Source organism: Sorex araneus, chromosome 1 (genome assembly GCF_027595985.1).
Source record: "Sorex araneus isolate mSorAra2 chromosome 1, mSorAra2.pri, whole genome shotgun sequence".
NCBI classification, from domain to species: Eukaryota; Metazoa; Chordata; class Mammalia; order Eulipotyphla; family Soricidae; genus Sorex; species Sorex araneus.
The window spans coordinates 249096939-249108771 of record NC_073302.1 but is presented as its reverse complement, the minus strand read 5'-3'; positions in this window follow the sequence as shown (position 1 = coordinate 249108771).

Here is an 11833-nt window from a genome sequence, read left to right as displayed (position 1 = left end):
ATATACCACAAATGAATGCAATCATTCTATATCTGTCCTACTCCTCTGACTCATTTCACTCAGGATGACATTCTCCATGTTCATCCATTTATAGGCGAATTTCATGACTTTGATTTTCCTAACAGCTGCATAGCATGCCATTGTGTAGATGTGCCATAGTTTCTTTATCCAATCGTCTGTTCTTGGGCACTCAGGTTGTTTTTAGATTCTGCCTATGGTGAAATAGTGCTCCAGTGAACATAGGAATACAGATGGTGTTTCTGCTGTATGTTTTTGGGCACCCAGGATATATTCCCAGAAGTGTTACTTCTGGGTCAAATGGGAGCTCAATTTCTTATTTTTTGAGAAACGTCCATATTGTTTTCCAAAAAGGCTGAATTAGCCAATATTCCCACCAACAATGAGGATAAGTCCATTTTACCCCATATCCATGCCAAAGTCACTTTTGTTCTTTTAGATGTGTGCCAGTCTCTGTGGTGTGAGATGATATCTCATTGCTGTTTTGATATGCATCTCCCTGATGATTAGTGATGAGAATTTTTTCATGTGCCTTTTGGCCATTTGAATTTCTTCTTTAAGAAAGTTTCTGTTCATTTCATTGCCTCATTTTCTCATGGGGTTGGATATTTTTTCTTGTAGAGTTAAACCAGTGCCTTGTATATCTTCATGGCAGAGCCTAGCAAGCTGCTCATGGAGTATTCAATATGCTAATAACAGTAACAACAAGTCTCACAATAGAGACATTACTGGTACCTGCTTGAGCAAGTCAATGAACAATGGGAGGACAGTGCTACAGTGCTATTAGCCCTTTATCAGAAGGGTATTGGATGAATATCCTTTCCCATTCTGTAGACTGTCTTTGTATCCTGGTCACTGTTTCTTTTGAGGTACAGAAGCTTCTTAGATTAAGATAATGCCACTTGTTTATCTTTGCTTCCACTTCTTAGTCAGTGGCATTTCATCTTTGAAGATTGTAAAAAATACCTGCCAGGGGGTGACGTGGGGAGAGCCCCGGCAGCTCTCCCCATTGACCGCCCTCGGGTACGGGGGTTTGGTCCTGGGCAATGGGGTTTGGTCCGGGGCCACTCGCTCAGCCAGAGCGGCCCGGGCCATGGGGCAGATGGAGCAGGAAACGAGGGCCAAGCCGGTTGCTCGGATCAATTGTCATTTATTCCATTCTCTCCTGTCTCTCCCTCCGCTTTTCTCCCAGCTCTATATCTCTCTCTGGATCTCCCCCACACCCACTCTTCAGCCTAGTTAAATCCCCCCAGCATGAGGGGGTTGGGGCTTACACATAGGTGTGGTCACAATCAATAGGGGTAAAGTTCTTCCCCTTGGGGTTGCTGCTTCTAGGACAGATTCTCTTTTAGCAGGAGGATCCACCCAAGGGTGGAGTCCCATGAGTATGGTTCTCCTCTCCTCGTCCAGCAAACATATAAGCATTCACAATATTAATCATTTTGTATGGACACAATAAGAGATGTATTAAGCTTATAGGATTGCTCTCCTGGGGCCATCTCGATCTCAGACTACAGTGCTGAGGCCAGATTACTCTTTCCTGTACCTAGCAGGGTCCTAGTCTCGTCGTTACTTTTGGATTATGACAGCATTTGTCCATGATCAAGCTCTTAACTTATAGCTAAGAATTAGACACTTTGGCCAGGCCCATCTCGATGCCAGGGTAACTCCTCACTCACCGCTTGCCCTGAATCCATCCCGTCCCTCGTTGGGACCCTGTTTTTGGGGTGCTAGGAACTGAGGGCAACTGAGGCTTAAGTGGAGAAAGCAGATGCCTAGGAATGAATAATATTCAAAGCCAATTAAATCCCAAGTTACAAAAGCATAATATAGTCTTCTTGTGTCTATACGAAAAGGACATTGATTTAAAGTAAACTATACAAAAGACACAAAGAGAGGAGAAAGGCAATGTTAACTTACAATATAAGTTCAGTGTCCTAGAAAGATCTCACTGTACAAATTAACAGTCTGATTAGGGGGAAAAGCTGATTAACTGTTTGGGGAAGAGAGCATAGAGAAGTGGTTACAAATAGATAAAGGAATGGGAGTGACTCAGGAGCACCTTGATGAGTGTGACTGGGATTAACCTAAACTCCTTATGGCAAGGGGCGGAAAAGACAAAGCAATGTCATCCTACAGAAGATATTTTTAGCTTCAGTATTGTGGAGGGTTTTGCCAATCTTGTCTTCAATGTACCTTATGGATTCTGGTCTGATGTTGAGGTCTTTAATCCATTTTGACCTGACGTTTGTGCATGGTGTTAGAAGTCTGAGCCCATTAATTTTTTGCATGTAGTTGTCTGGTTTTGCTGGCACCACTTGTTAAACAGGCTTTCCTTGCTCCACTTCATATTTCTTGATCCCTTATCAAATATTAAATAATCATATATTTGAGGATTGTGTAAGGATATTCAATCCTATGCCATCTGTCATTATTCCAATACCATGCTGTTTTAATTAGTACCGCTTTGTAGTACAATTTGAAGTTGGAGAAGTTGATGCCTTCCATCTTTCCCCCCCCTATGTTTATTGCTTCATATGAATTTCAAAAACGTTTGATCAATTTCTTTGAAAAATGTCGTGGGTATCCTTATAGGGGTCGCATTGAATCTGTAAAATGCTTTGGGAAGTATTGCCTTTTGAAAATGTTAATTCTCCCAATTCATGAGCAAGGGATGTGTTTCCATTTCCTCATGTCCTCTTTTATTTCTTGAAGTAGCATTTTGTAGTTTTCTTTGTACAGGTCCTTTACCTCCTTAATTAAGCTGATTGCGAGGTACTTGATTTTCTGAAGCATGATTGTGAATGGGATTATGTTTCTTGCATGAAACATTCCATCACCTCACTCTCCCCCACAGTGTCCTCTGCCCTTTCACCATTGTTCCAGAATCCTGTAACATCGATCGTATCCTTTTTATCCTCTTCTCTCCATTGGTAAAGCTCCTAGTGAAAACCAGCTCTCAATTTCTATTGTCTTTGTATACTTATTATCCCCCAGTTATATTTCTCCATGTTCCACATATGAGACAGCTCATTCTGTGTCTGTCCCTCTCCTTCTGAACTAACTTCCCTCTGCATGTAGAAACAAATTTCATGATTTCACGTTTTCTTTTAGCCAAGGAGTATTCTAAGTTAATATCTACCATAGCTTCTTTATTAGGTCATCTGTTCCTGGGTTGTTTCCTTTTCTCCCCTCTGGCTATTGTGAAGAATGCTGCAATGAAGAGAGTAGAGCAAACGTTTTTTTCAGAATAGTGTTTTTGGGTCATTGGGGTGGATGCCCAGAAATGGAATTGCTGGGTTATATGGAAGCTCAATTCCTAGCTTTTTTGAGCACGGTAGCACTCTCTTCCCGTTGTTCATCTATTTGCTCCAGCGGGCACCAGGAGTAATGGCACAATAACTCCATTGTGAGACTTGTTACTGTTTTTGGCATATCAAATGTTCATATTCTTTTCCATAAGGGCTGGATCAGTTGACACTCCTCAAGGCAATTGTTGAACTGCTCTTTTTGTTGCTTTTGCTTCTTTTGTGGTTGGAATTGAGCCTTTGGAAGCATCTCAGTAGTTGACATTGAGGAGTGTAGCACCTATAATTTTTCTGTATGTTTTATGATTTCAGGTATTATGTCCAAGTATTTAATACATTCTGAATTAAGCTTTATGTATGGTGTTTGTAAAATGGTCCTGTTTTATTTTGTGCATATAGATGTACAGATTTTCCAAGTTCATTTGTTGAAGAGACTTTTCTTTCTTCATTGTGTAGTCTTGCATTCTTTTTCATAAATTAGGCATTCATATGGTTTATTTTGGGTTTTCTATTCTATTGCACAGTTTTGTGTGTGTGTTTCTTCTTTTCTTTTCTTTTCTTCCTTTCCTTTTTTGCTTTGAGCTACAGACAGAAGGGCTAAGGGCTCGGGTTACCTGGCTACCAGCTAACCTATCAGGTCATCACAGGTTCATGGCTCTATGTTCAGGTATCACTCCTGGCAGAGCTTTCGAGACCATATGTGGTGTTGGAGATGAAATTTGGGTTGACACTGTGTAAACCAAAGACTCTATATGTTGTATTTTCTCTCCAGACTATAGAATACTGCTTTTATAAAAGTTTATAAAACTTACAATTTTCTGGTATAGTTTGAAATCCATTTCTCTTCTCTCCACCTCATGTTTGCTTTAGTTATCAAGTGTCTTTTGTGGTTTCATACAAATGTTAGAATTTCTGGATTTATTTCCTTGAAAAATATTGTTCAGATTTCAATAAAATTTGCATTGAATTTGGTAGATAGCTTTAGGCAATATGTCAATCTTAATATTTATTCTAATTCATGAACATAGAGGATCTTTTTTATTACTTTGTATTTTTTAATATATATTTATTTTATCACCATGTGGAAAGTTACAAAGTTCTCAGGTTTATGTCTCAGTTATACAATATTCAAACACCATCCCTTCACCAGTGCCCATATTCCACCACCAAAATCCCCAGTATACACCCCTGCCCACGCCCCTCACCCCCAACTGTATAACTGATGAATTTCACTTCATTTTCTCTTTACCTTGATTACGTTCCATATTTCAACACCAAACTCACTGTTGTTGTTGGAGTTTCCCCCCGAGAAAGACAGCCCTACTAAGGAAGCATTTGGTAATTAGTTTTCCATTAAAAGATTGTATGTTTTCAGTTTTTAGAAAAGGTCGTGCAGCCGCATTAGCGGCCTCGAGGTTCAGATGTGTCCCAGTCCTGAATCCGGGAGCCATGTTAGTTGCTGCTCAGTGTTGCCGGGGCCCCATCTGGAGAAGGTGTGCTGGCTGTACCTCCTCCGTCTGGATCCCCGGTGTTGCTGGCCCCGATTTGGGTCTGGAGCATTGTCCGGGGCTCGTTGCTCACCAGAACACCCGGCTTCTTCTCTGTTGAATGTGGCAAAATGGCGCCGAGGGTGGGTCAAGGGTGTGACTTTTATTACTTTGTATTTTATATTTTTTTAACATCATAATTTTCACTGCATGGATGGTCCTTTACCTTCTTTGTTAGGTTTGCTTTCAAATTTCTTATCCTTTTAGATGTGATTGTAAATTGGATTGTTTTCTTTATTTCTATTTACTGGAATTCAATTTGGATATAGAAGTGCAATAGACATTTTATACATTGATTTTGTATTCTGCCACTTTATTTTATTTATTATTCTAATTAGCTTTGGGTTGTATTTTATTTTTTCTACGTATGTTATGTCATCTACAAAATAGCTTATTTTCTATTTTCTACTTTAAGTTTGTAAAAAATAATTGCACTTTGTTGCATAACTTCTCTGGCTAGCACCTAGAGAAATGACTTCATTGTATAGCAATGGTAGCATGGATATTCTTATATTATTCCTGATTTTTGGGAAAAAGCTTTTAGCTTTCACCACAGACTATTATGTTATGTATGGATTTGTCCTACATGGCCTTTTTTTACGTTGAGATAAATTTCTTCTGCCTCCAATTTATTGAGATTTTAAAAAAAAATCACAAGTTTGTGTAAAGTTTTGTTAAATGATTTCTAGCATCTATTGATATTATTGAGCAATTTAAAAAATGACTTTTTTTTGTTGCTCTGATATATTGCATTAATTGATTTGCATAGGCTGAGCATCTTTTAAATAAATGTATCCTGAAATGATTCCCACTTGGTCACGATAAATACATCTCTTGATATATTGCTGGATTCAATTTGCCAAGAGTTTTTCTAGAGTTTTGCATTTATTTCTGTTAGAGCTATCAGACTGTAGTTTTCTATTTGTGCATCTCTTATCTAGTTTGGGGATCAGGGCCTCATAAAATATTTTTTTGATCAGTGTACCTCTTTGATTTTTTGAGGATTTTTGAAAAAGATAGGTATCTGATGTATTTGAAAAGTTTTGTAGAATTCATTAGTGATATGAGCTACTGTAGGACTCTTGTTCTTAGTACTCTTTTTTTTTTTTTAACTGCTGTTTAAATATCTGTTCTTGTGACTGTTATCTTTTCAAGCTATCCATTTCTTCCTGGTTCAATCTTACTAGATCTGTAATTCTAAAAATTTATCCATTTCTTGTAGGTTATCTGCATGCATATAAATATTTGCAGTTTTATGATCCTTTGTATTTCTATTGTATCATTTATATCTTTACCTCTTTCATTGTTTTGTTTGCATATAAATATTTACAGTGCTTCTGATACTTTGTGTTTCTGCAGTATCACTTAAAACTTTACCTCTTTTATTTCTTCTTTTTAAAATTAAGGTTTTTCCTCTTTTTCCTTTGTGAACTCAATTAAGAGTTTATCAATATTTTTTCCCTTTGAAAAATGAGCCCTTAGTTTTATTGATATTTCTATCAATTTTTTTGGATTTTATTTCATTTATCTCCACTCTAATTTTATTATTTCCTTCCTCCTATTGACTTTTGGTTGATTTGCTCTTATTTTTCTTTTCTAGTTCTTTAAGATATAATGTCAGGTGCTTTTGTTTGAGATTTTTTTTTTCTTGTTAGATTTTTTTACTTTAAACTTGTTTGTTGAACTGGGTCTATATTGCTACCAACTTCTTTCTTAATATTATTTTTGCTATATCCTAGAAGATAAGATAGGTTTTTTCTTCATTTTTTTTCAGGTAATACAAAAAAGTATTATTCTTTTAAGAGTTGTGATTTACAAACTGACTAAGAGTTGAGTTTTAGGCATATAATATTTCAACACCAATCCCACCATCAGAGTCAGCTTCCCTCCATCATGTTCTCGTATTTACTCCCCACCCCAAACCCTACCCCATCCTTGCCTGTCAACTTGGTATGCACATTACAAATTTCAGTGGTAGCAGCTTATATCTCATGTTTTCAGTTTTGTTGTGTCTGTGTTTTGGATTTGTGGCTATACCACTCTCACATGTCACCAGTATAACTGAAGACCTGACATCTGTTCACCCATTGCTTCCCCTTCACTTCTCCTCCTCTTGATGTCTTTCCTTCTTTGTTCTCTCTGCCTACTAGGGTCGAGGTTAAATGAATTTTCAGCTAAGCTTTAATTTCTCCTTTCCTTTCCTTATTGATCCAAGAATTATTCAAAAACATCATTAAGTCTCCACATGTTTTGATATATTTTCAGGTTTTTTTGTTTTGTTTTGTTTGCTTTTTGGATCACACCTGGTGATGCACAGGCTTCACTCCTGGCTCTGCACTCAGGAATCACCCCTGGCGGTGCTCATGGGACCATATGGGATGCTGGGAATCAAACCTGGGTCAGCCACGTGCAAGGCAAATGCCCTACCCGCTGTGCCATTGCTCCAGCCACAGATTTTTTTAAAATGTGATTTATTTCTAGCTTTATGCTAGTGTAATCACAAGTTATTCTTGGCATTTCAGTCATAACATGTTTATTGAGAGCTTTGTTTTGTCTTTCAACACATGTTCTATTTTTGAGAAAATTTCATATGTACCTGAAAAAAATGTGTTAATTTCTTTAGAGATGCAAAATCTACATATATTCATTTTCATATTATGTCCATCAGATGAATTATTTTATTTAATTGATTTTTATTTCCTTTTCAATGATCTGGTCTATCAACTGATGTAGTAGTACATTGAGAACTCATTTTATTAGTAGTAATTACCAACATCTCTCTTTACATCCATTAATACTTTTTTAATTATTAGTAATTACCAACATCTCCCTTTACATCCATTAATAATTTTAAAAAGGGCTTTAGTCATACTGGTGATAAAGTTGAGTGGTATAGTCACATATCTCCCTTTACATCCACTAATAATTTTAGGTATACTTGTGTTAGGTACATAATTATTAATCACAGCTCTAAACTTTTTTTAATTGCTTTTTTTGGGAAGTCACACCCGGCAATTATCGGGGTTACTCCTGCCTCTGTACCCAGGAATTGCTCCTGGCGGTGCTGAAGAGAACATATGGGATGCTGGGAATGGAACCTGGGTTGGCCACATGCAAGGAACTACTCTCTGACAGCTCTATATTCTTAATTCAATGTCTTAGAATATGATGTGGGTACTTTGTATGAATGATAAAGATGGGTTCTGCTTTTTAAAGAAACCAGCCAATTACTGAGTGTCTTTTGATTGGTGAATACAAACTGTTTGCATTTAGGGTGATTTTTGGTGAGTGGGGCTTAATAATTGTGCTTCAATATTTTCTTTTCTGGTTGTTTTATATTTCTATTTATTTTCTAATTTGCCTTTTCATTTGGATGGATTTTTCTAGTGATTCAGTTTCTTTACATTTTTCTAAATATTTCTAATTCAGAATATTTGTTTTGTGGATATCATAAGATTATATTAACTTTCTGTATTGAAACTATTATTTTGGGTTGTTGTTATTGACTTGAAATCATTTGATTATACAAATATCACCTTTAATTCTCCTCACTTAATTTTTGTTGTTGTATCATGATATCTTGTCAATTAATATATTAATATGGCTCTGATTTTATATTGCTATCATATTGCTCATGGCTTGGAGATCTTTTCTTTTTAATATAGAGGAACATCTCTTATCAGTTCTTATAGGGAAATCTGGTGGTTGTAAATTCCATTAACATTTTGGTTGTTGTTTTTGGTTGGGGATTGACTTTATTTCTCTATCATATTTTTTTAATAAATGTGCAGGCTAGAGTATTCTTGACAGTTTTTTTTCATATATATATATATATATATATGCAGTGTCTATTTCTTAGCCTGCAGGGTATCTGCTGAGAAGTGTTATAATATCCCAACAGAATGATTTGTGTGTTACATATTTTTGTTATTAGCCAAAGACCTCTGGAGCCTAGCCACAGTCATGCTCAAGGCCTCTCCACACGTTCGGACAAGCCTCACGCATGAAGGAACCGGCAGAGAAACCCAGGTGTGTGGGACCCGGGGCTGAGACCTCCAAGGCTGCTTGGATCAGGACTGGGCCTCTTCCACCCAGAAATCCCATCTCCCAGTAGCTAAGCAGTCACACCCAGGGACTGTCCCCGGCGCCGTGTAATCCTGTCAACGGTCAACATCCAGAGACTTAAAAGCAAGCTCCCAAAAGATATCTTATAGCCTACTTCTCTCTCTGGGAGAACCTGGCAAACTACTGGGATTTTCCTGCCCACATGGGAGAGCCTGGCAAGGTACCCATGGTGTATTAATATGCCCAAACCAGTAACAAGCTGGGTCTCATTCCTCTGACCTTGAAAGAGCATCCAGTATGGCATCGTTGGAAGGACAAGTAGAAAGAGGCTTCTAAAATCTCAGGGCTTGGACAAATAGAGATGTTACTGAGACCACTGGAGAAATTCGACGATCAACGGAATGATGATGATGATGATGATGATGATGATGAGCCTTTAATAATTTTACTGTGAATTTTTAAAAATTTAATTATGATGCTTTTTCTTGTAGGTCCTTTTTGCATTTATAAACTTTGGGCTCTGTCAGCTTCCTGAATTTTTCTTTCATTTTGGGTCACACCCGGCAATGCACAGGGGTTACTCCTGCCTCTGCACTCAGGAATTACTCCTGGAAGTGCTTAGGGGACCATATGGGATGCTGGGATTCAAACCAGGTTGGCCATGTGCAAGGCAAACGCCTTACCCTGCTGTGCCATTGCTCCAGCCTCGAGCTTCCCAAATTTCTTGTAGTTAGTACTTTCTTTGAGTCTGGATAGTTGTCAGTTATTTCTTTGAATCAATACTTTGTTCCCCTTTTCCCGTCTTCACTTTCTGGCATTACCCATTATTCTTTAGATTTTGCTTTAATGGAGTCCTATCATTTCCTTAGAACTTTTCCATTTTTCCTAAATCTTATTTCTCTCACTTCTTCCATTTAAGACACTTAAGACTGGAATATTATCTTTAATCTTGATGAAAAGAAATAATTCTTTCTTCTGAGTTTGACTCTGAGATCGAGTCTGCTGTGCTTTCCATGTTTCTTTTTTTTTAATTTCATTCACTTTATTCCTTATATCCATCATCTTCAAATTTTTTTTTTACAGCTTCAAACATTTCTTTGCTGTGTATCTCTCTTTTTATATACCACTTGTCTTTCTGTGTTCAAAGGAGATATTTGAACTCTACCGAGGTCTTTCAAGATAGGTCTTATAACTTCTTCATCTGTTAGACCCTTCTATGTAGTTATAATTGATCTTTGGAGTATTGGTCATTCTTACTCATTATTTCTATCTTGCGGGTTGTCTACACAGCTGAATTACTTACTTTTGTTTCCCAGAAGGTGGTGCTGTGGTTTTAGGTTTAGGATTGCCTTTTGTTATAGGCCCACGTCGGGTGGGGGAAGGGAATAAGCGTGGATACCCTCAATCCTTGTTCCATGAGTGGGGGAAGGACTGCTTGCCAGAGGCAGAGTTCCTTAGCTTATGGCCACATTACTTAAATTATGTCTCTGCCGTGTGTGTGTGTGTGTGTGTGTGTGTGTGTGTTTGTATGCGCACACATAAGTATTCCCTCATAGGTACTCTGGAAGAAGCAGTAATTTGTCAATTTCTCTTCTTTCTTCCATTCCCCTTTGTCCAACTTTTGAAGATTCACAGTAGGGGAATGGTCTTGAACTATAATAAAATATCAACCTAACACTGCACTCAAAGCCACAACCATGGGATTCAGAGTCCCTACGAAGTAAGCTAACTAGCCAGGCATTGACAGAGGTGTGGGGTGGAGGCAGGGTGATGGTGATGGGGAGAGTGGCTTAGCAGTAAAGCTTGTGCCTTGCATGTGAGAGACCAGGGCTCATTCCCTGGCATAGGAAAAGAATAGCAGTATTAATGCTGAATTTCTGAATAAAGCAACATTCCAGATCTGGGGGTTCTTGAATGTAGACCAGACTGGACAACATATTTCCGTTGTACATATATGTACTGCATTCCATAAATGAATTTAACCTTCTTTTCTCTCTTCATGGTTCTAAATTGGCAATAAAATTTATTCTAGGCCTTAAGCCTCAAAACTTGGGATTAGAGTCTCATGTTCTTCCATATAAACTAACCACAAACATCTACTCTGCCAATTCAGCTTTCTTCCCCATGTCTTTCATGAATGCTCATAGAGTCACTTACTTACTTTTTAAAATTTTTTAAAATTTTTTGTTATTGCTTTGTGTTTCCCCAGCAGACTTAGGCTACCAGGACTTTACCCCATGGTGCAAAGGAAGCCATGTCATCCTAGGGATCGAACCTTCGTCCCTGCACCTGCTAATATGTCCTCCAGACCCTCTGTGCTATCACCTGATGCCTGTGGTCACTGTTACCCAGCTATGGTTTGTGTATCCATCTGCACCTGGAGGAGGGAAAGAGGTACATGCATATTCACAAGTTAATGCTTCGAAGAGTGATTGTGCTGCAATTTAGCCCATGGAGCACTGGATTTTGGTTAGAGTTGAATATCCACCAAGGGTCTGCCATTCTGAGTCATGCCTTCTCCTAAAAGAAAACAATGGTGCTCACTGATCCACCTCAGAGATCCTCACACAGTGTACCAGGAGGCTAAATGAATTCAATGAGAATAGAGTTAATCCTTGAACCACATAGGTGTGAGCTGGCTAGATCTACTTAGAGATAGAGTTATTTTTCAATAGAGTTGGTTCTCTATGGGTTTCACATTGTCATTTCAATGGAATCTTGGAACATAGAGACCTTGGAGACCAGTATCTGCCTTGGAGTGTTTGCAGCCTCCAGGATATTTGGTATCTTTGGATAGGCATCAGCATCCTTGTCCCCAATTTTTACTCTCTAATTTCATCTGAATTGCAGCAAGCTGTAAGAAATTCAAAATATTTTTAAATGAAAAATGAATTA